We start from the raw sequence: 26,049 nt of genomic DNA, 5'->3' as shown, positions 1-26,049 counted from the left end.
CATCCTTTCTGCAATTCAGTCTCCATATTTCAGGATTCACTCTAGCAGGTCCCAACATTTTAAATGGTTACCAAATTATTTATTACCCCTAATGAGAATAACTGGGATTATACCATAGATTATTTGAGGGGACACATGCATGGGATAAAGCATTTTGGAGCTACCTCTGTCCATTAGTAGTACAGAGGGCAGTATCATGTTGCAGAAGCACAACTTAACAGACTGTTCCACATAGTGGATTCTGAACTTCATTGATATGTTAATTACAGCTATTCTACATGCATGTGCAATGGGTAGGAGAGTTTATGAATCACTCCTTCAAATACCTGTAGAGTAGTCAAGCCTCTGATCTACTGTTCCTGTACCCTGTACAAAAGGAGCTTTACAAAAATAAGTGCTGCAGAGCAAGATAAAGTGCATGGCTCTGCACCCTCCCCAAGAGAAACTGTATAATGTGGTGGGACTCATTGTACTGTAACCTGTGTCTATGGATAGATGGATAGATATATAGATAGATAGATAGATAGATAGATAGATAGATAGATAGATAGATAGATAGATAGATAGATAGATAGATACATAGATAGATATATAGATAGATAGATAGATAGATAGATAGATAGATGGATGGATGGATGCCGGGAAGAATGGATGATTGGACAGATGGTTGCCTGGATGGGTGGATGTTTGTTTTCCTTGGTTTCTTAAAGGCTGTCTCTTCCAAGCAGTAAACAAAACCTGTTGACTGAAAGTAGTTTACTTGTTGTTTATGCTACATAAGAGAGCAAGAAATAAGAAGCTAATGACAAAACTTATAATCTTTTAGTCTTGTCACCTGTTGCTACTATTTATTAACACTGTCTTACCCTGGAAGTCAATATTACCTCTGTTTGTCACATTTTGAAAACAATTTGGTAGGTTTGATTCCTTCCTTGTGGTATTGGACTGATTGCTGGAATGCACATTTCCTTTAGGAGGCAGTATAGTGCTACAATAACAATGCTGCATTAAGTAGTAGCAGCACTCAAGAGTACTCAGATCTGAAGTTTTCAAGGTGTGCACTAATTAAAAGCATGAAATGGATAATTCAGTTTTTGTATCACTGAGCAGCATTTTCCAGTTATTAAAAGAGTAACAACTGGGGGGGGGGCAGCATCTGTTGCCCCTAAGTTGTAGTGATCTAAGAGTGAAATATAATACGTCGGTGGTATGAGACCCTTCCTCTGTGTGCTAGATTGGGACTTCTGCCACCATGTAATATATTTTTTTAAGATTTCTTTAAATGACACAGGCCAGCAGTATTCTGGACTGATGGGAGCTGTATGTCCAGCCAGTATATCAAGGCCAGGACGCCTGTCATGCTGTATGTCCAATGTATGACCAAGGATCAAAGGCAGGATGTACAGCAGAGGTGTACAGGTTGCATTTACCTCAGAACTTATTTGCCCCGACCAAAACTCCAAAACTCTTAATCAGAATGAGAAGTAAATATAAATATATATATATATATATATATATATATATATATATATATATATATGAATATGTGTGTGTGTGTGTATAGACGTAAAACCTATGTTGCCTATGCACATCTACTGAATGTAGAATTCTTTCCCCTCTGTTCTAAGGAAAAGGGAAGATGAATGGTCAGTTAATGGACTGATTAAAAGACAACTCATTAACCACTTTGAGCATGAAAGAAGAACCAATACTTAGCATAACCTATCTTTGTGGAAAATAAGGAAGGGTGGAATGGCCATCAAAGCCTCAGATACTCTTTTAGTTGAAGTGAAAGCCACTAATAAAATGGCTTTCCAAGTACAAAACTTTAAATAAGAACTGACAGTGATTCAAAAGGAGCAAAGGTTAATTTTTCCAGAACATAAGTGAGGTCCTAAGTAGGTGGAACTAGCTTTCTTGATGGCCTGATGTAGAGGATACCTTTCAAAAACTGTTTGACTTCAAAGACTCAAAAAGAGATGAATCTGTTGGCAGGCAAGTAGATATGGCTAACAAAGGAGCCTTTACTGAAACATGAAGCATGTTCTCTAAAAATTGATGCCTGAAAGAACTCAAAACTCTAAAACCTAAGGATAACTCTACTACTAAGTACTAATAAGATAAAAAGATACTAAGGATAAAGGATAACTCTTGCAGAGCTTGGCAATGGGGTGAATGACAGAGCCCTTGTTCACTGTAAGCAAGCTCATTCTGTGAGTCAACTTGCAATGATTGTTTCTGACCAAGTGGAAAGGAAGGAGGAGCCAGTGCTGTCTGGGTTAAAATGGAATCACTAGCAAAATTTTCCATTTGACCTTTATAATTTTATGAACAACCTTTGGTATAAGTGGTAGGGAAGGATAAGCATATAAAAATCTCCACATCCAAGAAAAAGACACGGTGTCCATCTCCCATGCTTGAGGGCATGTTTCCCTTGAACAGAACAGATTTAACTTCCTGTTGTATGATATGAACAAGGTCTATATGGGGAAAGCCCCACTGATGGATAATGTGCAAAAGGACCTGTCTGTTTAGCATCCATTTTTGAAGATACGGCCTATATCTGCTCAGACCGTCTGCCAGTGCATTCCTTTCTGATGATATATATAATGCTTAAACCAGATGGTTGTGTTGAATGGCAATTTTCCAGGCCATCAAGACTATTCAGCAAAGGTGGTAAGACTTGGTATCATATAACTGTGGTGTTGCCTGTAAAGACCCTGAGGTGACCTGAACTGAAAATATGATTCAAGGACAGAAGGGTGAGAATAAGAATCTTTTTTTGGCTGACCAAACCCTCTGAACCTTGATGTTGTAGGAACAGACTCCACAAGCCAGCTTAGAAGCATCCATGTAAAGCTCTTTCCAGGGTGTGGAACTTAAAATGGCAGTCCTGGGTGGAAAGTAATCTGGTTGTTTCACCAAAGTAACTCTTTTCTGATGTAAGGAAAGAGAGGTATAGAGAAGTGTAAGGAGTGAAAGTGCTGAAGCTAAATTGACTTGAGGTATCACTTTACCTTACATCAGGTGGAGTCTGGCATGTGGAAGTATAGGGATAACTTTGTAATGTACCACATTGCTCTCATGTACTTTCTTCCTGAGGTCATCTGCATGAGAAGATAGTCCTGGAAGAACTGTTTCAAAAACAAAACTTTGTCAACGGGAAGGAAAGCTGTCATTATTAAGGGGCTTATCATGCACCCTAGGAAGATAAAGTCTGAGAAGGAGTCAAACCAGACCTCATTAGTGTCAAGGTGAACCCCAAATTGCATAGAAGAGAGACAGTTTCCTGAGAAGAAACTTGCAGATGAAAGTCTTCCAAGTAAAGGAATATTTGGATTCTCTGAAGTTTACTGAAGGCAATTACAGGCACTAAGCACTTTATGAATACCTCTGGGATGGTAGAAAGTCCAAAGGGTAAAGCAGAAAACTGAGAATGTGATAAAAAGATGTAAAACCTCAAGTATTTCCTTAAAAGAGGGATGATAGGAGTGTGAAGATAATCAGTCTTCAAATTCAAAATTGCCAAAAAAACCCTGAGGGAGAAGCAAAGGGAACAGAAACTGAATGGTTGGCATTTTAAAACTTGGAACTTTCAAAAAGGTGTTGAAAAAGGGCAGGTGTATAACTGGCCTCCAGGTGGCCTCCTTGTGGTGACTAAGAACATCCTGTAGTAAAATTCCCCTAACTAACTGACTGAAGGCAAAATGGTTCAATAGTTTCCTAAGAGATTTGAAGACAGAGGAGAAGACTTATTTTCAAATTCTGGCAAGGCATCAATCATATCATCCACATTAGACAGAATGGATAAGAGCTACGTGGTCATACAGGTCTGGTAATTAATAGCTGTAAAAGTTAAGGTAACAGGAATAAACATTTTTATCATATATTTCCATAGCCCTGCTCTCCTTATCAAAGGCAAAACATTAGTGGAGGGTAATAGCTTGGGAGGTTTCTCAGTTGAAAGGGAAATCACAGCTAGGAAAGAAGAGGGTTTTTTATAAAGGAATTTCTGAGCATCACACACATTATAAATCTATCAGGTTTCTCTGTAGAAGGGGACTGGCATTCAGGATTTAAAGATCGACTTCCCCAACCTAGTCACCAATTGCTCTATAAATCTAAAACTCCAACCCCCCCCCCATTAAACTTATATTCTTTGATTGCTCCATAAACCTAAAAATCCATTCCCGACATCTAACCATAAAATCTCCCTTCTGCTTCCTAACCCTGAAATCCCTTTCCCAGTCCTTCTCCAGGGTTTTTGCCTGAAAACATATTTCAGTTTGTTCCAGAGTGGCAGCCTTTAAGTTGTTACAAGGTGTTCCAGTCTCCAGCTCCCAGACAGTCTGTTTTTGTAGTTTATCTTTGGGAAAGCGTTTGATTCCATCATCTGTATTTTTTGTTGTTATAAAGTTCTTCTCCATTTCTTTTTTCCACGTCTAATTAACTTATCTACCAAATAAACGAATAAATAAATAATCGAATAAATGTGAGGTGTAGGTATATGTGGTGTCTGTATGTGGGAGGGGGGTCCACCCATTATGCAATGACTCAAAAGTTTCTAATACACACCAGATTAAGTAACACAGGTAGAATAACTGGCCAAGTAAAAAAACACAAAGCAAATGAAAACAAATGCTTGTATATGGGGTTGTGGGGGTGTTCACCCTAACATATTTATATAAAATAACACTGTGCATGTGTGATGGTGTGTGTGTGTGTGTGTGTGTGTGTGTGTGTGTGTGTGTGTGTGTGTGTGTGTGTGTGTGTGTGTGTGTGTATGAGTGAGTGGGTGTGCGTGTGTGTGTGTGTGTGTGTGTGTGTGTGTGTGTGTGTGTGTGTGTGTGTGTGTATGTGTGTGAGTGAGTGGGTGTGCGTGTGTGTTTGTGTGGGTGTGTATATGTGCATGTGTATAAATGGATGAAGAATACTAACCTATCATTCTTCATTACCTTCCTGAAGCCATTTATTGCTGAAGTGTACTCCTAAATAGGATTAATTTCCAACCCCATAATTTAATCAAAACTATTCATAAAAGGGGCAAGAAATACTGATCAATTGTATTTTAAGTTATCTGTGCATCAAATGAGTTGCATCGTGTAATACTCCTGAACAAAAATAAAAATCATTTAGGAGTCCATAGAATAACAGAGTGCAGTGCAGTGTCATACAGAACATTATCATCAGATATTCTAGTACTCAGAGTACTCATACAATCTCATAAGATTCACAACTTCGACAGTAGGCTTAGTTATAGCTGGAACACAGGGAAAAATGGAAATGTAAAGCCGATCAGAGGACATAACCAAACGGTTACAACTCAACAGTGATTAGAATAATGTCTAAAAAGCATGAAAACATTGATGTTAGAAATAAAGGATTTCTAATTCAATATATTTCGTAAGAACTGATATCTTAATGAATTACAATCACATACAGTCAACAATTATAACACCAATGATTCAAGCATACAAGCCTGGTTAATATAAATATTACTAACAGAGCTCATTTGCTAAACGCTTATTGAAGCCAGAGAAAGAAATCATTCCAAAGTAGAGCTTCAGTTCATATATTCCTCATGACATAATGTTAACTATACAACATCTGATACACAAATACATATTTTCATTACATAAAATCTGTATTTATTTAAAAGATAATCTTTATTGCTTGTTCGAATTTTGGATGAGATTTTGGAAAATACAACACATTTTCAAACTGTTCTATTATAAATTAGTTGGGATTCAAACTCAAGGTCAGTAGTATACAGCATACCATTATGTGAAAAGCAGCCATGTGCAGGTAGGGTGCAACTCACAGAAGCAAGTACTGTCAAGGAAGCGAGCATGGGAAATGATATATGCAAATAAGGATAGGATGACATGCAAATGTAGACATGCATTCTAATGAGTGCATAATTAGATGCATCTCTCAAAGCAAGCCATGACTCGTAGTCATAATGTAGAATAGATGCATAATAAGTTGCTTGTCCTTATAGAGCAAACAGGAAGCATAAACTTTCAGAGCTGTGATAAGAAGCATGCTTAGAGAGCAGCACCTCTTGGGAAGCAACACTTGATTAGCATAAGCTCCAATACATTGCACCTAAAAGCATGCATGAAAAGGTACTATCAGTAGATTGCATACTACCAGCAAACTGACCAACAGATGACATACCATTTTTGTTGATGTGTCACCCACAAACAGGATCAGGAGGAAGTGTGGAATTCCCATACTGGAGGCCACCAGGGTATTTGCACTGTATTTGCACTATATTTGCTACAGAGAGCTACCGAAGACAAACTGGGGACACACTTGATAGATGGCAGGTGTATAAAATATTCAAAACCTTTCCTGTATTACCTTTCTATATTTTTTGCACATATTTGTTTCTTCAACACTACATTGGAGAAAGCCATCACTGTGAGTGCCTTCTTTGGCATTGCCCTCCTCAAAGTACTGCATGCTATAGATTTCACGTATCAATAAACACTCTGGCATCCATGTAAAATCGTATGTCAGTAGGAAAAGTTACCATTACATTGCAGGTAGTCTGCAACACTCAGGGGTTGATTGCTAATTTGTCTACATAACTCCGTGACAGTGTTCATGATTTATACATATGGAAGACAAATCATCTATTTTGCTGTTTTCTACATAGGGAATCTCTACACTTAGTAAGATCAGACACTGTGGGACACAGATACATCTGTCTATTTGTCTTTCTTGCTATCTATCTATCTATCTATCTATCTATCTATCTATCTATCTATCTATCTATCTATGTCTATCTATCTATCTATCTATCTATCTATCTATCTATCTATCTATCTACCTATTTATTGCCAAAGATAGTATGTACACATATTTCAGTACCATATATGTTCCTACTGTGTTTTAAGTGATGCAGGGTACCCACAAAAAAACAACTGATGATGCCCATAGGAAACCCAGATATCATCATCAAACAGCAGTGTGACACTACCCATGTGAAACTCCAAAACATCAGTAACTGTGTATTCAGCCTTCAAAAATCACAGCTCAACAACTCAACTGCCAGGATATGTCTGCAGGGGAATATGCAGCAGACCTCTGCCACCATTTGCAAGATGTCCATAGCATACTATATGGTAGATAATATGATTACTAAAACGCATACAGATCAGCTGCCAGTTCAGAGAACCTTTAGACCCACCAATGTTTCCCTGCAACAGCCAGTGTTCTCCCAGCATCCAACAATGACAGCAGGCTAAGAGAAAGCATGCAGAAGCCACTTCATATCTCTAAATGAAGATGGCACAGTGCATCAGTGCATGGCAGTGCAGGCAAAGTGGTGACATCTATTTCACCTCTATGGTCTCAAAAAAGCACACAATGACAGTACCATGTCACAAGGGACCTTTCTATGTATTTATGATCACATTTGTTTCTACAGAGCAACATGATGTGTGTGGTATTACTCTGAATCTTTGCTGGGCAGTACATGGTTGAGTCACACTGTGCATCTGCAGGCAAAGGCCATATTTCATCTCTATGGTCCAGAAAATCACACAGTGACATTACAGTGTCACAGGGAACCTTTCTATGCATTTATGAACATATTTGTTTCTAAAGCACACCATGATGTGTGCGGTGTTACTCAGAGTCTATTCTGGGCAGTGCATGATTGAGTCACACTGCACATCATAAATCTTCCTATATATCACACAGGAGGAAAGGTGCAATGGATCACAGTCATCATCCTTTGCACAGTGAAAATGGACAAAATTACACATAGTTAATACATACCCTTAGTATAGGAGCATGGGCAGAGAGAGATGTGTCTTGTGACAAAAGTACCATGCGTGATTGACAGTGTCCCTTCATGACTGAAAGGAGAAAGCATTATATGAGCATAAGTAGGAGGGGAAACAACTATGTGACCATTATCTGGAACTACTGCACTAGCCTGTTGTGGCAAAACTACAGCCCCCCTGTTACAAAGAAGTTGTGCTGCCATAGGAACAGGACCTGTGTAGAAGTAATTGTGGTAGTGTCCTACCCTGGAGGCTGATGGTGATTACCATCCATTATGTGGAATGAGTGAATGACAGATACTAACAATTGCAGGAGCAGACTGTGTACCTTGCATTGGACACCCATGTGCATACCCACTCCATGCCAAAGGCTGATTTTTTGGAAAGACATTTATTTCAGTTATTGCTGTCCTCTGCAAAGTGATGGATTTGTCAACAGCATGTGCCAACATAGTCCTCATGAGTCCTAGCATGGCATCATCCCTGGGCTCTGTGTCCTCATCAAGGTATGGGCAGTGATGAGTGACATCATGATGGAAGTCAAACACCACACCAATCAATAACAACAGACTGTACCCAGATGATACCTCTCCCTACATATCAGGGGTGGGCTGTGACATGTTACACCAGCAGATGCTTCTGAAAGACTGTTGTTTAGTGGGTACACCCACATTAGAGGCGGTGTGCTCCTCTGCTACAATGATCACATCAAGACCATTGTTGGTGGTCACAGTTTTAGGGAATCTCCCACATCCCCTGCCAGTAATCTTGAATACTTTGGCTGTGCAGCTGGCAGGTGAGATCAGTCAACATCATACTTTTGTTATAAACAAAGAGTGGATAACCACCCAGTAGACTGTGAAATGATTTGCATCTTGGCATCATCATCAGATCCTGCATCAACCTGTTGTAATGACCTTGCCTGTAAAGGTGTGAACACAGCATTGATCTGGCCTGTGAATATATAATATAAGTCAGCTCACAGTGAATCTGATTATGCCTTCTACATGTGAGGTCATGAGCTATGTATGCAAATACTGCCAAGAACTGACAGATAGCTCCAGTGTCAGTGTTATATGCCTGCACTCCTGGCACACTTATGGGAATTATATGTAGTGTTAATTGTGGCTTGTTAATATAAAGTGCATGTCTAGTAGAGACAGATACACTATGATTATTAACTTAATTCTCCCTCTGAGAAGTGTTAGAATTATCTAGTCCTGGAACTTGTAACTACTCCTTTAGGTATTATATCCATACCTTTTTCATTTTCATGATGCAATACTAAGATCTCCTGTTATTTGACTTGTAGTGTGAAGTTACCCCTCCATTTGCTGACCTCTTTGCTGCTTCCTCCAACATTGCTGTGCTGTGTGATTGTACTCACCAACAGCTGATGTCATAGACCACTTGTCTCCCAGACATTGTCCTGTGGTGGCTGGAGGATACCCTCTTCTCTTAACAGGTAATGCCCATGGGTCTTGAGTGTCTGTAGCAAGATGTCATTCTCTGCTCCACTGAATTTGTCCATCTTCTGCTAATCACTTTCTCCAGAGGATATGAGGACACTTATGGCAATAAGACATATAGCTATAGTCTGATTACAGCCAGTGATATTAGGCTATCAGTTACAAACAGAGGGTTGCCATAGGTATTTACAGCCATATAGGTATTTACAGCAAACACAGCACAGCAGATAGCCATGGGCAACCAGTGCTACAAAGAATGGGGAGTCCCACTAATATGCCAGACTATTGCTAGACACATACACGTGTATGTGTACAATTAGAGAGGCTGCCATGAAGATGTCCATAGGGATATACAGGTTAAAGGTGTGTTTTCCTGACACAACAGGTAGGTACACCAGTGTAATAATTTGTGATGGAGGACCTCTGTGGTATTGTGTTGTGCTTATACATTGGAGGAGCTCACAGCAGTCGTTCACACAGCATATGCTCACAGCACATAAACTCAAGAATCACTTTCCTCATTGAGTTTTGGCCTAATAACTGTAATTCCTTCTAAATCCCAAAAATGCAGATTTCTCTTTTTCACTCCCAAACTACACAATTCTTCTAACTCAGACCTAATATACTTAACAGAAACAGCACACCTAAAATTTGACTTACACATACAATAAGTAGAAAAAAAACAAATCAAAATCATGGGACCTTATAAAGCATAAAAAACATTTCTCACAGAAGACAGCTGAACAATTACAGTCTCTGCTTTCCTACTTCAAACATTGCTTTATGCCTCACAATTATTCACTAACCTGCACTCCAATGGGCTACTTAACTACAGCAATGCTACAACAAAATTGAAATCCGTATGCAACCTTCCCTATAGGTCTGATCATTGTGTAACCTGCTGAAAGCAGTAATGGCTGGAACTACCTCAAGAACTCCACTATACTCAACTACATATGGCACACAAACTAGCCTATAAACCAAATAGATTTCCAAGTCTAAAAAAATACCCTTATACCATACATACCAAGAAGACGTCTGCAATCCAAATATGCATATTAAAAGCAACAGTTTAGTAGGAGAAGCCCTATATGACATCCAAACTTCCAGAATATGGAACTTATTCCCTCTAAATGTAAGGCACAATGGCTGCCTTTTTTCATTCAAAACAAAATTAAAAAATCTACCTAATGAACTCATGGCTATGTTCCTATAACACAACTAGATAATCCTAACATCCACCTCCCTTTACTTTCCCATCTCTGATCACATCGGCTATCCTGGTGCTAGGAAACCTGTTGAAATAATTTAAAAATTATCCTGTGCAAAAAATTGTTTTGTAACTAAGTTTTTCCAGTAAAGACTATTCTTATGATCATAAACTTTAATTCTACTGGAATCAACTATACTTACTTTAAAAACATGTTCTAACATTCATTGTTATCACAACTTTAATATCATTCTTTGGAAACCAGTTTCACCTTGACATTCCATTGTTCCTTACTTTATTCTTCATTTGCTCAGTATATAGATAGAACAGAACTGTACAATTTACAATCAATGAGTGCCACAAATATATTTGCTTGTTTTATGATTCTGTTTCATGTATTATTTTATGTTTCTGTTAGTGCATGTTATATTGCTATAACTGTAGACAATTTCTCTCCAGGCATCTGCTGAAAAGGGTCCATGTCCAGTATGACTCTTCTGGTGAACAAATGCAACCCCCCCCAACAAAAAAAATAATAATAATAAAGGTATAGGACATGAGGTATACTTTATGCTTATGAAGTCCTTACTTTGTGCTGTCTTCCCTCAAGTACATTGTGGATATGCAGTTAACATATTTTATGATTGTGCCTCATTGCAAGCACTGTATAGTACAGATTAACATATATACTTATACACTATTTCAAGGCATGGGCTCAAATGCACATCACACCAGACAGATAGCTCTTACCACACAACTATTATAGAACTCTGTGTAACTCCACAGACCACTGTTTTCTGATATCCCTTCTTGTCTCCTGCCAGAATCAAGCTTTCAAATGTAGTGCTGGTAGTGTTGCTGCTGCTGTTGCTCCTGTTTGGTATGTAATTTGGCATTTAAAATGGAGAACTATCTGCTTAAGCTACAGGTAAACAGCAGTTTGCATGACTTGCATGTAAGTGAGCTAAGTTCCCCATATCAGGAACTAAAAAAGAAATCCACTTCACCTCCACGACTCAAATCATATAAAAGCAGTGAAGCACAAGGGTAACACAGTGCACAGCTTGGTCATGCTACATGCATGTGTACATGTTCTGCTTCATGGGTGTACTGTATTGCAATGTCCACAATTAAGAATTCATGTTTTCAATGTGAATTTCTTGACAGCACCTTGTTTACTAGAACATTTGTAGGAGTGGCTGCTAATAATAATGCTGTTAGGAGATTATCTGACTGTCAGTTGTGCCTAGGAGATCATGATGATTTTATACATGTTTTATTGACAGTTCAGGGAGTGGCTGTTGAGATCCCATCATGCTCCGTTTTGTAAGGTGAATACCTGGAATGACCTTGATGAGCTTCTTAGTGAGGCTACTGCCATCTCCAGGACTGCTAAGCAATGCAGCCACTTCAATAAGGACCTGCAGCAACAGCACCCTGAAGACCTCCAGCAGTCAAAAGCAGAGGTTAGGCAGGAAAGGACTGAATAATATAATATGTATTTACTGTAGCTACTGACTTTTAACTACTTACTTCTAACTTATTTTCCTGTTACTGATAGCAGCACTCCTAATAAAGGCCTGATACTAGGTGTACCAGTGGAGTCTGACTCTATCTTCTACCTGTTGCCTGTCTGTCTTGATATTGCTGCTTATGGTGGAGTATTGTACAGATGTTCACTTGTGTGGCTGTGGGCACCCTATCTTGCACATACATGATGAGCTATAGCTGTATTGCAAAGCTAAGGGCATATGACCATGCATCACCTATCATCTAAGTGGAGTTGTAGGTTAGTTATGCACCAGAAGTGTGGGGACATATGCATCTGATTTTGTGCATGCTCATGACTGTCTGGAGCCTAGTTGTGCAAGTGTTGTGCAGCTATGGTACATCTGCTATTGTGTATCTACATATGAGGCTATAGTCTAGCTTAGTTGTATTAGTTATGGGCATATATCCAGATGTTCTTCATATTGACCTTCATATTGATCACTGCTTTATTAGCCATAGCTATATGGGTTACAGCCTGCAAATGATATAATAGTTGACCAGCTTCCAAAGCTTAGGGGCCCCTTCTACACCCCCAAACTGTCAAGTAGATTGAGTTGAGCTGACTAAAAAACAAGTTTGGGTGCAAATCCCTTCCATACCTCTCAACCTCTCAGTGCAAGACATCTGGATAAAGACTGACAAAATAGGGAGACAAAGGCCCAAAAATAGGGACATATTTACAATATTACTCTTATAAGCTTAGAAAGTTGCAAGAGTAACAGGATCTGTTTTAACATACATTTGCTAAAGGATTTGAAGTCTGAAATTCAAATGTATGTCATCATTTACTGACTTAAATCCTCAGATCATCACAGTAATTTGTCAGAAAAACACAGATTTTATGAAGAACAGATTAAACTATGAGCCACAAATCTGGACATTCTGCAAAAATATGTACAGTTGATAGGTATGATCCCTTCAGAGCTTTACTGCTGCCAAAGAGTACACGCCTCTGAACTTTTGAGGATTGGCTTGTGCATTTCTTAGCTATGCAGAAAAGTTCCTTTTGGGGAAAAACATCCATTTTCTTATTTTTACTGATGTTTTATTACTTTCCTCTTCAGGAAATTTATTTTAAAGCTGGGAATGCTGTGTTTTAATGGATTGCCTTGAAATGTATATTTAAATAGTGCATTAATTTCTGTCAATTTAAAAGTTATATTATCTAACCGATTAAGTATTTTCTGTGGCGAAATAGTGTTTATTTTAATGTTTAGTATTTGAAAGTGCTTTTTACTGTGTTTTTTTCTATCAAAAAGGTAACTTTTTTGGAGTGCTAGTTTTATTAGCATTGTTGCTTTTTGTACCCCAGAATAAACGCACCATTTTTTATTTGACCATAAAACAGATTACCACTCCCATGGTTTGTACCTCTTCCAGCCACAAAAAGAAAAAAGTTAAGCAAACAGCCTTTTCCACCTTAGCAGTCTAGCAATTTGCCTCAGCCACAGGTGGGTGACTCAGCTGTGGTCATTTGTTGTACCTCAGACCACACATCTTTTACCCTGGAACCCTCTGCTTTAGCAGCTGCAGCCACTATGGACCAGGGCTTAGCCATGTCCTCTGCAGCTGATGGGGTCCCCCAGGGGACAAGGGAGAACTATGAGTTGTTAGAGAAAGATTTTCGAGAACTGACACCCATTTCTCCAGTCTTGTTTGCTTTATAAAATGTGTGTCTTACAGCCTGCAATTTTCCTGGTTGTCAGTCAGCTGTCCCTCAAAAGGCAGATAAGATGTATGAAGCTATCAAGTCTTTTACATTTTTATATTCTGTTCTCATACTTGACTCAGCAGCTATAGCCTTAATTTACTCCTCTGCTGCTAAGCACTCAGCTAATTCCAATGTTATTCTTTCTAATAAAAATGGAAAAACTATTGATAGGTTTCTAAAAAAAGTATATACTTCTACAACTTTGAATTTCAGAATTTTTAAATTGTCAGGAGCATATGTTAAAGTTTATTCTTACATATTGTGAACGTATAAGGAATACACTGTGAACAGTTTCTTCTTGTAAAGAAAACCTTGCTTTAAATGACAGTTTCATCTTCTGCACAGGTGACTACAGCTTATTTACAGTGGGTGTATGACTCTGCTGATACTTCTTCTAGAACTATGGCCACTGGTACATTTTTAAGGAGGTTTGCTTCACTGCATTCTCAGAACCTTTGAGATGATATTAAAAATGTGATTTTAAATTCTCCATTGGATAGAAATGTAGCCCCTCTGCTGCAGAGGTGATCAAAATGTGTGATGAAAAGGGCAAGCTAATCCAGGGAATCTCTTAAGATTTTTCAGCCCTCATTTTCCAAATTGTTCAAGGGATTTTCTTTTTCTTCATCCATTTAGGCAAAAAATAACATAAACAGTCTCAACAGAAAAGAAGTCTCAAACGTCCCAAAACCAAGGACATTCCAACATGTCTGAATGACTATTTAAGAGACTTTGTGTCCCTCTCCCACACTGGCCCTCTTTCTCTTCCAGAAAGTCTGAATCCCCATTCTCCTCTGTGGCAAAAGATTATTTCAGACTAATGGATTCTAAAAATCATTTATCAGTGTTACATATGTCAGTGGGAAGAAATTCCTCATCCTACAAACCAGACTGTTTTCTTTCCCACTGTTTTCAGCACATGCTGTCCCAAGGAGTGATAGAACCAGTCCCTCCCTCCCAGGTGGGGAAGAGGTATTAGCCATGCATGTTCCTAGTCCCAAAGAAAGAAAGAAAACACTTGGAGACCAGTTCTGGATCTTTCATTCCTAAACCTGTTTGTGATAGTGCCCAGATTCAAAATGATGTCACTTCACAACCTGTTGATTTTTTTACTTCAAGTTTCCTGGTAACATTAGACTTAAAAGATGCTTTTGATCACATTATCAGTTCTCTGCCTTATCCTTTGGACTATCCAATGCACTAAGAGTGTTAACAAAGTGTCTAGCTCCAGTTATCGCTCATTGCAGCCTACAGGGTATTCACAAGTTTTTGTATTTAGATGACTTGCTTATCTTTGCAGAGTCTTTCCCAAAATATCAGGAACCTCCCTCTTGAGTGAGCGATCTCTTGCACAAGTTGGAGTTCTGAGAAAATATTCAAAAGTCTTTCTTGACTTCCTCACACAGGATTGTGTTACTGTGATGTCAACTAAACACCTGAGTTCAGAGAGCTTTTCTTATACAGGAAAAAATATTATTTATTTTTATTTTACATTTGTTAACCGGATAGAGTCTGGCTAGGCAAGTAGTCTTTTTCAGCAGAGGCCCGGGGAGATAAGCTCCATAACAATAGTACAAAAAAGGTTACAACATTTTTTAAAAGATTTACAAACAATATACAAAAAAGTTTGCAGCTGCCACCAATCACAATTTAAAAAAAGGTGGAATATTTAGATCTATTTTGAAGATTTTCAACTCAGACTTCAGTGACCATGAGGGAATACCTCAGGATTTGGGTCTCATGGTATCTATGATTCTCATAATAACCCTTGCAAGTCTTCACTTAAGAAAGGTACAGCAGTATCTGAAATCTCTTTGCTCCCAGCAGCAACACCCTTTATCTTTTCATATCCAACTCCTGGGGTTTACCAGAAGAGAAATCACTTGGAGGAGACAACAGATATCCTTAAAACAAGGTCTCCCTTTTTTCCTCCCTGCTGCAAAGCAGTCCATCACCAAAGTTACTTCAGACTGCTTCTTGGGGAGCAGTTTCAGGAGAGATAAAAGTGTGGGGAGTGTAGGACACTAAGGACAGACAAAAACATAAATATCAAGGAGATGCTTATCCTGTGAAGGCAGTCAATTCTTTGAATCATCTTTGGTTGTCTGGACCTCTTTGAGTGGTTAAAGACAATGCCACTGTGATGTGGTGTACAAGTAAGCAAGGGCAAACCAGATCATTACCATAACAGTCATACACCCTTTGCAGACTAGCTATGTTAGCTTGGGAGATTCTTTTTACTTCAAGTTTCCTGGTAACATTAGACTTAAGGAGAGGGTTTCTTTGAGGATTAGTCCTTCTTTTCTGCCTAAAGTGGTATCTGAGTTTACTACCCATGTCCCTTTATTCTTTCCTAAACTTTAAAATGAGGGAGAACATTTACTTTGTGCCTTGTATGTCTACACAATCTCAGACTATAAGCATCCTATATTCCATCAGAGCAAAACTATGTGGCAGACCAACTAAGCATCACCACGGCAGACCCTCACAGATGGAAACTAGATCTGGAGGGGGGGGGGTCTCCATATGTGGGGAATTCCTCAAGTAGACATCTTTGCCTCATCTCTGAACAATAAACTGGCAAAATTCTGTTCCAGAACTTCATGCAAAAATGCATGGAAGACAGATGCCTTTTCTTTTTTTTCCTTTGGACAGGAATGTTCCAGTATGCTTTTTTACCCTTTCCACTAATATCCAAGGTATTTCTAAAGATTAAGAAAGAATCCCTCAAGATCAGTGTGGTGACTCCCTTCTGGCCCAGGCAACCATGGCTCTACCTTCTTTTGGAAATAGCCAGGGACAATTGCCACAAAGTTCCTTGGAGAATGGATCTACTTACCCAAGAAGAGGGGTGTTTGATACCTGTTTTTTGAGGACATGCAGCAGGCACTAATGGAGGCAAGAAAGCCTGCTACAACAGAATCATATACTAGCAAATGGAAAATGTTTTCTTGTTGGTGGCATTCAGGGCTAGTTGTTCTCTGGTTTTACAGCACCTGTGTGAGTTATTATCCTATGACCTTTCTTACTGGCCATTTCAGCATGTCTGCACCTGTATCCTCCTCTTTCAAGGCAGTCGCATATCAAAATATTCTTGAAAGGGGTTTTGCATATGAGGCCTCCAAGTAAACTGGTGGCCTGTCCTTGGGATCTTAAGTTTGTGTTAGAGAAACTAACACTTGTTCCTTTAGAAACAGCTAAGCTGGCTGACTTCAGGTTCTTAACATGGAAAAATGTTTTATTGATTGTTCTGACCTCTGCAGGAAGAGTATCTGAGCTGCAACTCTTATGATGAGTCAAACCTACCTCATTTTCCATAAGGAGAGGGTTTCTTTGAGGATTCGTCCTTCTTTTCTGCCTAAAGTGTTACCTGAGTTTACTATCCACGTCCCCTTATTCTTTCCTAAACCTTAAAATGAGGGAGAACATTTACTTTGTGCCTTGTATGTCTACAAACAGGTGCTATCTTGACAGAACTAAATCTTTCAGATCATTGGATTAATTATTCATTTCTTGTGAAGATAAGAAGGGACAACTAGTATCAAAGCAGACTATCTCTAAATGGTTGCCTAAGAATATTTCCTTTTGTTACTCTCACCATGACAAGTCTATTTCAGGCAGAATCAAGGTCCACTCTACAAGGACCTCGGCTTCTTCTATGGCTTTTTGGAAAGGGTTGAATTCTAGAAGTATTCTAGAACTACTTCGTCCTCTGTGTAGATCAGTGTGTGCATGTAAGTACTGAGCACATGCAAGCAAGAGTGCGATTTTGAGTGAGCAGTCAGAGTGTGAGCATGCAAGTATGTAGTCAGTCAGTTAGTTAGATAGTTTGTTTAAGTTTAATGTTCCTGCCATCTATCCTGATGTATTTGTATACAATAAACTACTTAAACAAACATGCAAGCCTCAATGTTTTCTTAATGAACATAAGAAGAGCGACATTGTGTCAGAATGGGATCCAGAGTTACAGCCATGAGGCAACTGGTTAAAGTTGAAGGAATATACAGGAGTGGATCATCCCTACTGCTCAAACATCTTGCAAAACAGGTCAGAAACAAATTCCAGGTACTAAAACTTGCTTAAATTATTTATTTTTGCTACAAATATAAAACAAAGCACTCAGAATGCTCAGAACAAATTTCTTATTAAACAAAATGTCCGAAACTGTGACATATTGATAAAAATATTCAAAATAATTACAGAAATGTTTGAAACAATATCTGAATTGCATAAAATGTACAAAAAATGGAAAACAACCATATGTTTCCTTATGTTCTACTTTTTTGTATTAACTAAAGCTATTTGAAAGCTGTTTCAAAGACTATTTTTCAAAGTAGTTTCAAAGCATATTTTGCAGAGTACAGTATTTTGAAGAGCTTGTTGTACTTTTTAATATTATTATGCGTACCTGATGTGTGTGAATGTCAGTACATAATTCCAAGGGCCATTTTGCATTGCTTTACTATAATCTGTGGGTATGGCAGAAGAATTTTTACAGACCTGCACCGCTTGTGTTTGATAACAATATTGCAGAAAATTGGAGAGTGTTTGAGCAGGAATATGATATTTTCATACAGGCTGCTTTTTCTGACAAAGACGAACATACAAACACATTTATTCTCTTTAACTTAGCTGGTTCAGAAGCCATTGAAAGAGAGTGTTCACTTGTGTGTGTGCACGTGTTGTGTTTGCAGTGGAGTGGGAAGACTGCCATATAGCGGTACTTTCTGAAACAAGAGAAGACTCTGAGTGCTTAAAACATAAATTTAGAGAAATGTGTAACCTCTAAAGGAATGTTATAATGAAAAGGCACACATTTTAAACAAGGGATCAAAAGCTTGGTGAAACTTTTGCAGAGTATATAACTAACTTGAGAAACAATGCCCAAACGGGCAGATTTGGTGATTTGGGAGATGAGTTGATAAAAGACAGGCTGACTTGTGTATGGTATTAATAATGACACAGTGAGAAAGATTTTGCTTCAAGACAGTGATCTGATGTTAAATAAGGCCATTGAGAATTGTCAGATATACGAGCTTACAAATAAGAATAGTAGTGGAAAGCACAGTGACAAAGCTCATGTTGACAGTATGCACCATGTGGTTAAAAGAAACAGACCCAAGCGTATGGCAGCTACTGCAGGTCCTGTAACAGACCTTGGGACAGCCTGAGTCTTTCCAGCAAATTCCAGGGTATGCTCAGTGAAGCATAAGGGTGAGGCAGCAAAGTCAAAACATGTGCCCCCACCTAGCTTCATAGTCAACTGTCAAAATTGTGGTGGAAATCACAAACCCAAAAGAGTAAAGTGTTTAGTTTTTGGTCAGCAGTGTCATTCTTGCAATAAGAGGAATAATTTCAAAATGTTTTGTAAATCAAATAACGCACGTTCTTTTATTAAAAGAGGGCATTCCAAGAGGTAAGTTGATGAAAACTGCAACCCTACTTTTGATGTTGATGGTGTGTCTGTGCTTGGTGAAACAGTTAATGCAGTAGATTTGAGTAACATAATAAAATATTTTGTACTGTTTGGATTAATGAGAGTCCTGCAGAACTCAAAGTACATACTGGCTCAAAGTGCAGAAACATTTGCTAGAGTAAAAGCTGCAGAGCAACTTGATTTAACAAAGTGTGCGAAGCTTGTTGCTTAAAGTGGTAAAGAGATTCAAACTGAAAGCTCAGTAGTGCTTTCATATTACTCACCTGGGAACAGCTATGACTTGCAATTTTTCATAGTCAAGAGATATGTGCAGTCATTATTAGGCCTGAGTGACAGTTTGAAAATGGGACTGCTTTCATTTAATAAAGAAATTCACCATGTAAGCCTGAATGACAGCAGCTCAAATTTCACCGAAACTATTTTTAAATTTAAACTATCCTGATATTTTTGCAAACAGACTAGACAAACTACCAGTTGGTTTCTCCATGAAGTTAGACCCAAGGTCAGCCCAATTATCAGACCAGCATGAAAAATTCCAGTAGCTATGCAGAGCAGAGTCAAAGCTGACCTAGAGAAAGTGGTGCAGCTAGGAGTAATTTGTCCAGCAGAAGAACCTACTGAATGGGTATCCTCCATGGCAGTAGCTCATAAGAAAAGCTCAGATGATATCAGAATATGTATTGATCCAAAAAAATTTGAAAAAAGCATTAAAAAGGCCTCGTCATCCAATGTGCACAGAAGAAGAAGTTGCTGCCCTCATGCCAAATGCCACTGTTTTTTTGTCTCAGATGCAAAGAGTTCCTTTTGGCAAATTTTGCTTGACCATAAATCTTCATTGTTAACCACATTTGATGTGCCTTTTTGGAGATACAGACTTCTGAGAATACCATTTGGAATAAATTCTGCCAGTGAAGTTTTTGAACGTGTGATGGAGCAAATTTTTTCTGCCTATTCCTGTGCTATTATAGTAGATGATATTCTAGTAGGAGGCAATGGTGAAGTCGAACATGAAAGAAACATCAGGAAAGTTTTGGAGGTGAATCTTAAGCTGAATCCTCAGAAGTGCAAGTTCAGGCTACGAGAAGTTACTTATGTTCGTCACTTGTTTCCCAGTTCAGGCATATGGCCAGATCCTTCAAAACAAACAGCAATTCTTGAGATATCAGCTCCAGACAATGTTCAAGCCCTACAACATTTTCTTGGCATGATCAATTATCTAGGCAAGTTCAATTCAGATTTGAGTCAACTTTCAGCTGTCTTAGTGGAGCTGACACACAAAGATGTAATTTGGTCATGGTCAGAACAGCACCAAAGAGTATTTGATGTCCGGAAACAGAAAATTGGTTACTTACCAACTCTTGGCTACTATGATGTTCACAAACCAGTTACTCTTTCCTGTGATGCTTCTAAGTTTGTATTGACCGATATGCAGTATGCCCAGATTAAGAAAGAGCTCTTAGCAATTGTGTTTCCATGTTCAAAGTTCCATGAATATATGGTTGACCTATCCAGATCAAAACTGACCACCAACCTCTAGTCACTATTTTGAGAAAGTCTATACATGCATCTCCAGTGTCTGATGCTTAAATTGCTGAAGTACACTTGCAATCCTGTTTATACAAAAAGCAAACTTCTTTATCTTGCTGATACTTTATCTAGCTAATCCAGAAAAAAAAACACAGAACAGCATAACAATGAGCAACTTGATTTTGAGGTCATGGAAATGAGAAGTTTTTCTTCCACATGTCTTGATGAGCTCAGAAGTCACACAGCTTCATATCAAATTCTCCAGAAGCTTAACCACTTTATCAGTTGAGCATGACCTTAAAGCAGTCTTATTTACCAGTAGAAGTGCAACCTTATTTTCCATACAGAGATGAGAATTTGTTACACAGTGGTGTCATTATGAAAGGTCCTAAAGTGATTGTTCCAAAATTCTTGCAACAAGAGTATATTAAGATCTTGCATTTTGACCACCCAGGAACTGATTCTACCAAAAGAAGGGCGAGAGGTCTGGTATTTTGCCCTTCTATGTCAAGAGATATTGAGAAAGTGCTTTCATCTTGTTCACTATGTAATAGTACAAAACCGCATCAACAAAAAGAACCACTTCAGTTAAGCCAGATTCCTGAACTACCTTGGTCGACAGTATCCACATATATCCTTGAGTGGGGTGGTCAGCATTACTTGGTGTTAGTAGACTCTTATCCAAATTAGTTCAAGATTGACCTACTTCCCAGCCTAACTTTTAATTCTATCATTACTAAGTTGAAGAGACATTTTTCTGTCCGTGGTAGTCCGCACAGAGTTATTTCTGACAATGGTACACAGTTTACTAGTCAGCAGTTCAAGCAATTTGCAGAAGAGTGGGACTTTGTTCATATTACAGATAGACTTGAATACTCTCAGTCAAATGGCTTGGCTGAATGTGCAGTTCAAAGTGCAAAACAGCTGTTAGAGAAATCCAGATGTGACAATACTGATGTTTTTCACAACCTGTTAAATCTCAGAAACATTCCCCGGGATAATCATCTTGGTTCACCTGCCCAGAGATTTATGTTGAGACAAACCAGAACCACATTCCCAATCAGCAGTAATTTATCGGTTCCATGTGTTAATAACAACAAAGCAGTAAAAGCCCAACTGTTGAAAAAGCATTTGTCCCAGAAGTCTTACTATGATAAAACCAGCAAACTGCTCTGTTCTTTACAGAAAGAGGAGATAGTAAGGATGCAAATGTCAAAAGGTTTTGATCACATCGGATTTGTGAAAAGTCTGTGTCAAGATCCAAGATAGTACATTGTGGAATCACAAGGACTGGAATTCAGATGAAACTGGAAGCATTTGTTACTAGTGTCTGAACCAGTGTTACAGCATCTTGCCTGCGACAAAGACTCTAGTTCTCAGTGACTTGCCCAATGTTCCTGAAACTCCTCAAGCAGAGCATTCCCCGGTGACTGTCTCAGTTGCTAACCCAGTTCTAACTATTATGTCACAAGACCAAGTCACATCTTGAAACCTAGTTCCAGATACATGGCAACCTGGCCATGACTATTGTTTTTCTTCATTTCTGTCTGTATAATTGCATGCCTATTGAAATGTCATTGTTTAGATGAGACAGCTCAGTAAAAAGGGAGGATGTAAATCAGTGTGTGTGATATACCTTTAAGAAGCTTTCCAGTGAGTCAGCATATGCAAATAAGTACTGAGCACATGCAAGCAAGAGGGCCATTTTGAGTTAGCAGCAAGAGTGTGAGCATGCAAGTATGTAGTCAGTCAATTAGTTAGATAATTCATTTAAGTTTAATGTTCCTGCCATCCATCCTGATGTATTTGTATGCAATAAATGGTTTACTATCAAAATCTCACACTTGCAATGTGCGTGTGTTCATGTTTCCAACCTGAAATATTGGAAATCAAATCAATGAGCAGGAACATGGCCAAATGAGGTATTTAAGTAAAGTTGACATCTCAGGAATGCCGGCTTTACTGAAAATACCACACTTCTAGTCTTGAACTAACAACATTTTGCAGGGGGCAAGCCCCCCTGTACCCCCATGTGGGTGTCTGAGCCCCCACACACCCCCTGCTACTTATATATACAAATTCCAAGATCACACACTACAGTGAGGGAAAGGGTACATTTCCCGATCCCCACTATAATGTGATCTGCATTCAAAAGGTTGAATTCACAACAGCAAATGCTAGTGTACATTCGCTGTTGTGGCTTCAACATTTTTTTTTCGACTATTTGAAATGTTGAACATCGCCATTCAAGATTTCCTATTCACGTGTTGTCTGAGCTGCATTTTGATAGTAAAGCCAATAAACTACTTAAATGAACACCCAAGCCTCAATGTCTTCTTAATGTACTTAAGAAGAGGGACACTCTGTACGTACTTTTACAAAGCACTATAAACCAGATTCCTTCTCTAGGTCTAAATCATAAATCATGCTTTGCTAGGACCATTCTCCAGGGCTCCTTGGGCCTCCTCCTTCCACCTCCCAAATATATTTAGCTATGGTACTCTACCTATATAGCTAAGGTGGCTGCAGCAGTGATCAACATGAAGAATGTAGTATAGATGTGTAAGTTAAAATTAGCATAACAGTAGATGTTCAAAAGATCACTACTGCAGTAGCCGCTCCCTCCATCCTCCTTGTTTTTTGGTGTGTTTTTTTTTATGTCAGGGTGTGGACATTTAATTTTCATTTTTCCTAGGCTTTTACTTTCAGGGCTCAGCCTCCCTCTATCTGCTGACAGGAAAGCTCTGAAGGGCTTTGTTCCCAAACTTGCCTTTTAGTCAGCTCAGCTCAAGCTGCTTGACAGTTTGGGTGCATGGAAAGTGCCCTGAACCTATATTACCTGTGCCATTTGTGGACTATGCTCATTAATATTAGTTTTCCCACTTTCTCTCCAACCTGCAGGAACAGGAACATCATCTCTGTCCAAACCTTGCCCTTTGGGCTGTGGCAGGTGAGATGGTAGATAGTGTTTTGCAGTGGGTAAGTTCTGAACTGTCCCTGGCAAGTAGCCAGGTCTAATCACCTGCTGCAGCTGTCTGCTATCGATACAGTAGGAGGTTCAGAAGGCATTCATGTCTGCAATGACCTGCTGGTTGGCCACCACTTTGCCCCTTCAGAATGTATAGGAAGTGTGACAAACATGGATATTAGGCCACCAGCACAAGGTGTGGCCCTTGCTGCTGGCTACTCTGACACATCTGATCACCCTTCTGGGTTAAACTGACATCTCTGTGGTTCACATGACAGTAAGACCATTACCTGTACCCCATTCTATCACCACCAAGGTGAACCCTATCTTGTTTTCCAACAATCATCTCCTTGTGCATCATCCTCTCTCTCCTAATTCCATTTGCCCATCCTTTGTCTGCTCTGCCCAATTTTCTCCTTCCTAGTGGGTGGACATCTGTCCCTATTCATCTGTTCTGTTTTGTGTCTGTTTGTTTGCCCCTGCTACATAAACTTCACTTAATTTTCTCCCACAATTTCCTTCCCATCATCCATTCCACGTCTATATGTGTAAAATGGGTAACCTATCCCCTTTAAAAAGGGATCCTTATGCTTGCCTTCAGTGTCACCTCTGGTCACTATATTATCCCATTTCCTGCTGGTTCTACACTCCTCCTTTCTTCCTTTTTATGGAATCAATAAGTTTCTAGGTGACGGGACACTAGACCGTGGGTATGTGCATGACTGAACAGTGGACAATAAGCATGTGCAATATGCTGCAGCTTAGCTCTGCTTGGTGTTTGCTGAAATTCTGCAGCAGCATACACAGACCTATGCTGCCTGATATCTTGCTCCATAATGCACTGCTAGCTCTGGTCTTCTTTGTTTAGATTGTGGCATTTTGCCTTGCTGATATTTCAACACTGGCACACATCCAGCTGCTGAGTCATGCAGGCATGTACTTTACAATGATTGTATTGCCACTAAATGGCATAAAACATGTTAAGCCACATGGCACAGCTCTACAAAGCCTAGCCACACAGTCTCCTCAGTATTGTCCTCATCAATAATAACATCCCTACCTTTTTGATAATAATAGCATTCCAAACATATTCTGGAAAATGATACAAAAATAGATCATATATTAAGTATTCCTGAGTGCCATAATATCATTAACACTACTTTGGGAGAAAACACGCTGTTATGGGACATTTCTTATAATTAAGACACTCTTGTAGTTATGACCCGGAGGTGGTCTGGTTTAAACAAAATGACCAACAGTTTACAGAGTGTGGTTGTTGATATGACCTTTGTTGATGTAGGGAGGTTAATTAAGCAGCTACATAACAGACAGATGAAATATTCACAAATCACATTATGTATTGCCCTTAATAACAGTTGCAGTAAGATTTGTTATCTTGAGAACTCTGACAACATCATAAACATTTCTTTGGTCCAGATAAACAGTGATTTAAACAGTCTGCATATATACCAGGTGTAGCAAATTTGAATATAGGAAATGGCAGTGCAAAGGACATGACATTTATGGTATTTTACTTGTTTCTGCTTTGTGTGTGCAACAGCTAACAATGCAAGTAGAAGTTATGACATGGTGTGTTACACTAAAGAAGGACAGTATGCAAATCCAAGATCTGAGCTTGTTAACGTTCCTACTAAATATGATCCCAGCTGTTGTTTGATAAGAAGTAACACATAGTACTTCTCACTATAACAGGCTGCAGTTTGTAGTAATCAATATCGGTCTGAGCTGCACTCTAAAGAAAAGTGAGACAATTTGCATAACCGTGCTTGGGAAATGTTAGGGGATAACATACATCTGATGAATTACACATTTATGTAACATCTTTTCCTAGATTTAACTTTCCAGCTATATTCCTCTGCTATGCTGGTCATAATATGCCAGTGGATATCCATATATACAATTTGTCAAACCCGGATTTTTTTATTTGTGTGCGCAATATAATAACTTTTTCATGCAATTTAGAAATTGTATTGAGAGGAAGTTCATGTTCTACATAAACTAGTTGCACTAGAAGTAGTTTGGAGAATCAGTCAAAACTAGTTGGGATAATTTCTCAACAAGACATTAGAGAATCATTCCGAAAAGCCTTGGAGAATGTCATTTAGAAAAGTCACGTGGAAAATCACAGAGACCTCTGAAGAATCCACAATGGAGTCTGAGAACCATCAAAGGCTCAACAAGATAATCAAGAGTTTTCTTTGGAAAAGTACAGAATCAGTCAGGAACTCATTGCAAGAATGAAACAAGAAACTCTTCAATGGACACTGAAGGGAGGCAATAAGAAAACTATTAGGAAACATCAGAGAGGAAGACAGATTAGCAAGAGTATCCATCATACTAAAAGTGGATTCTTCCA

Source organism: Protopterus annectens, chromosome 2.part2 (assembly GCF_019279795.1).
Source record: "Protopterus annectens isolate FY-2018-M chromosome 2.part2, PAN1.0, whole genome shotgun sequence".
NCBI lineage: Eukaryota > Metazoa > Chordata > Ceratodontiformes > Protopteridae > Protopterus > Protopterus annectens.
Note: the sequence above shows the minus strand (reverse complement) of the source record.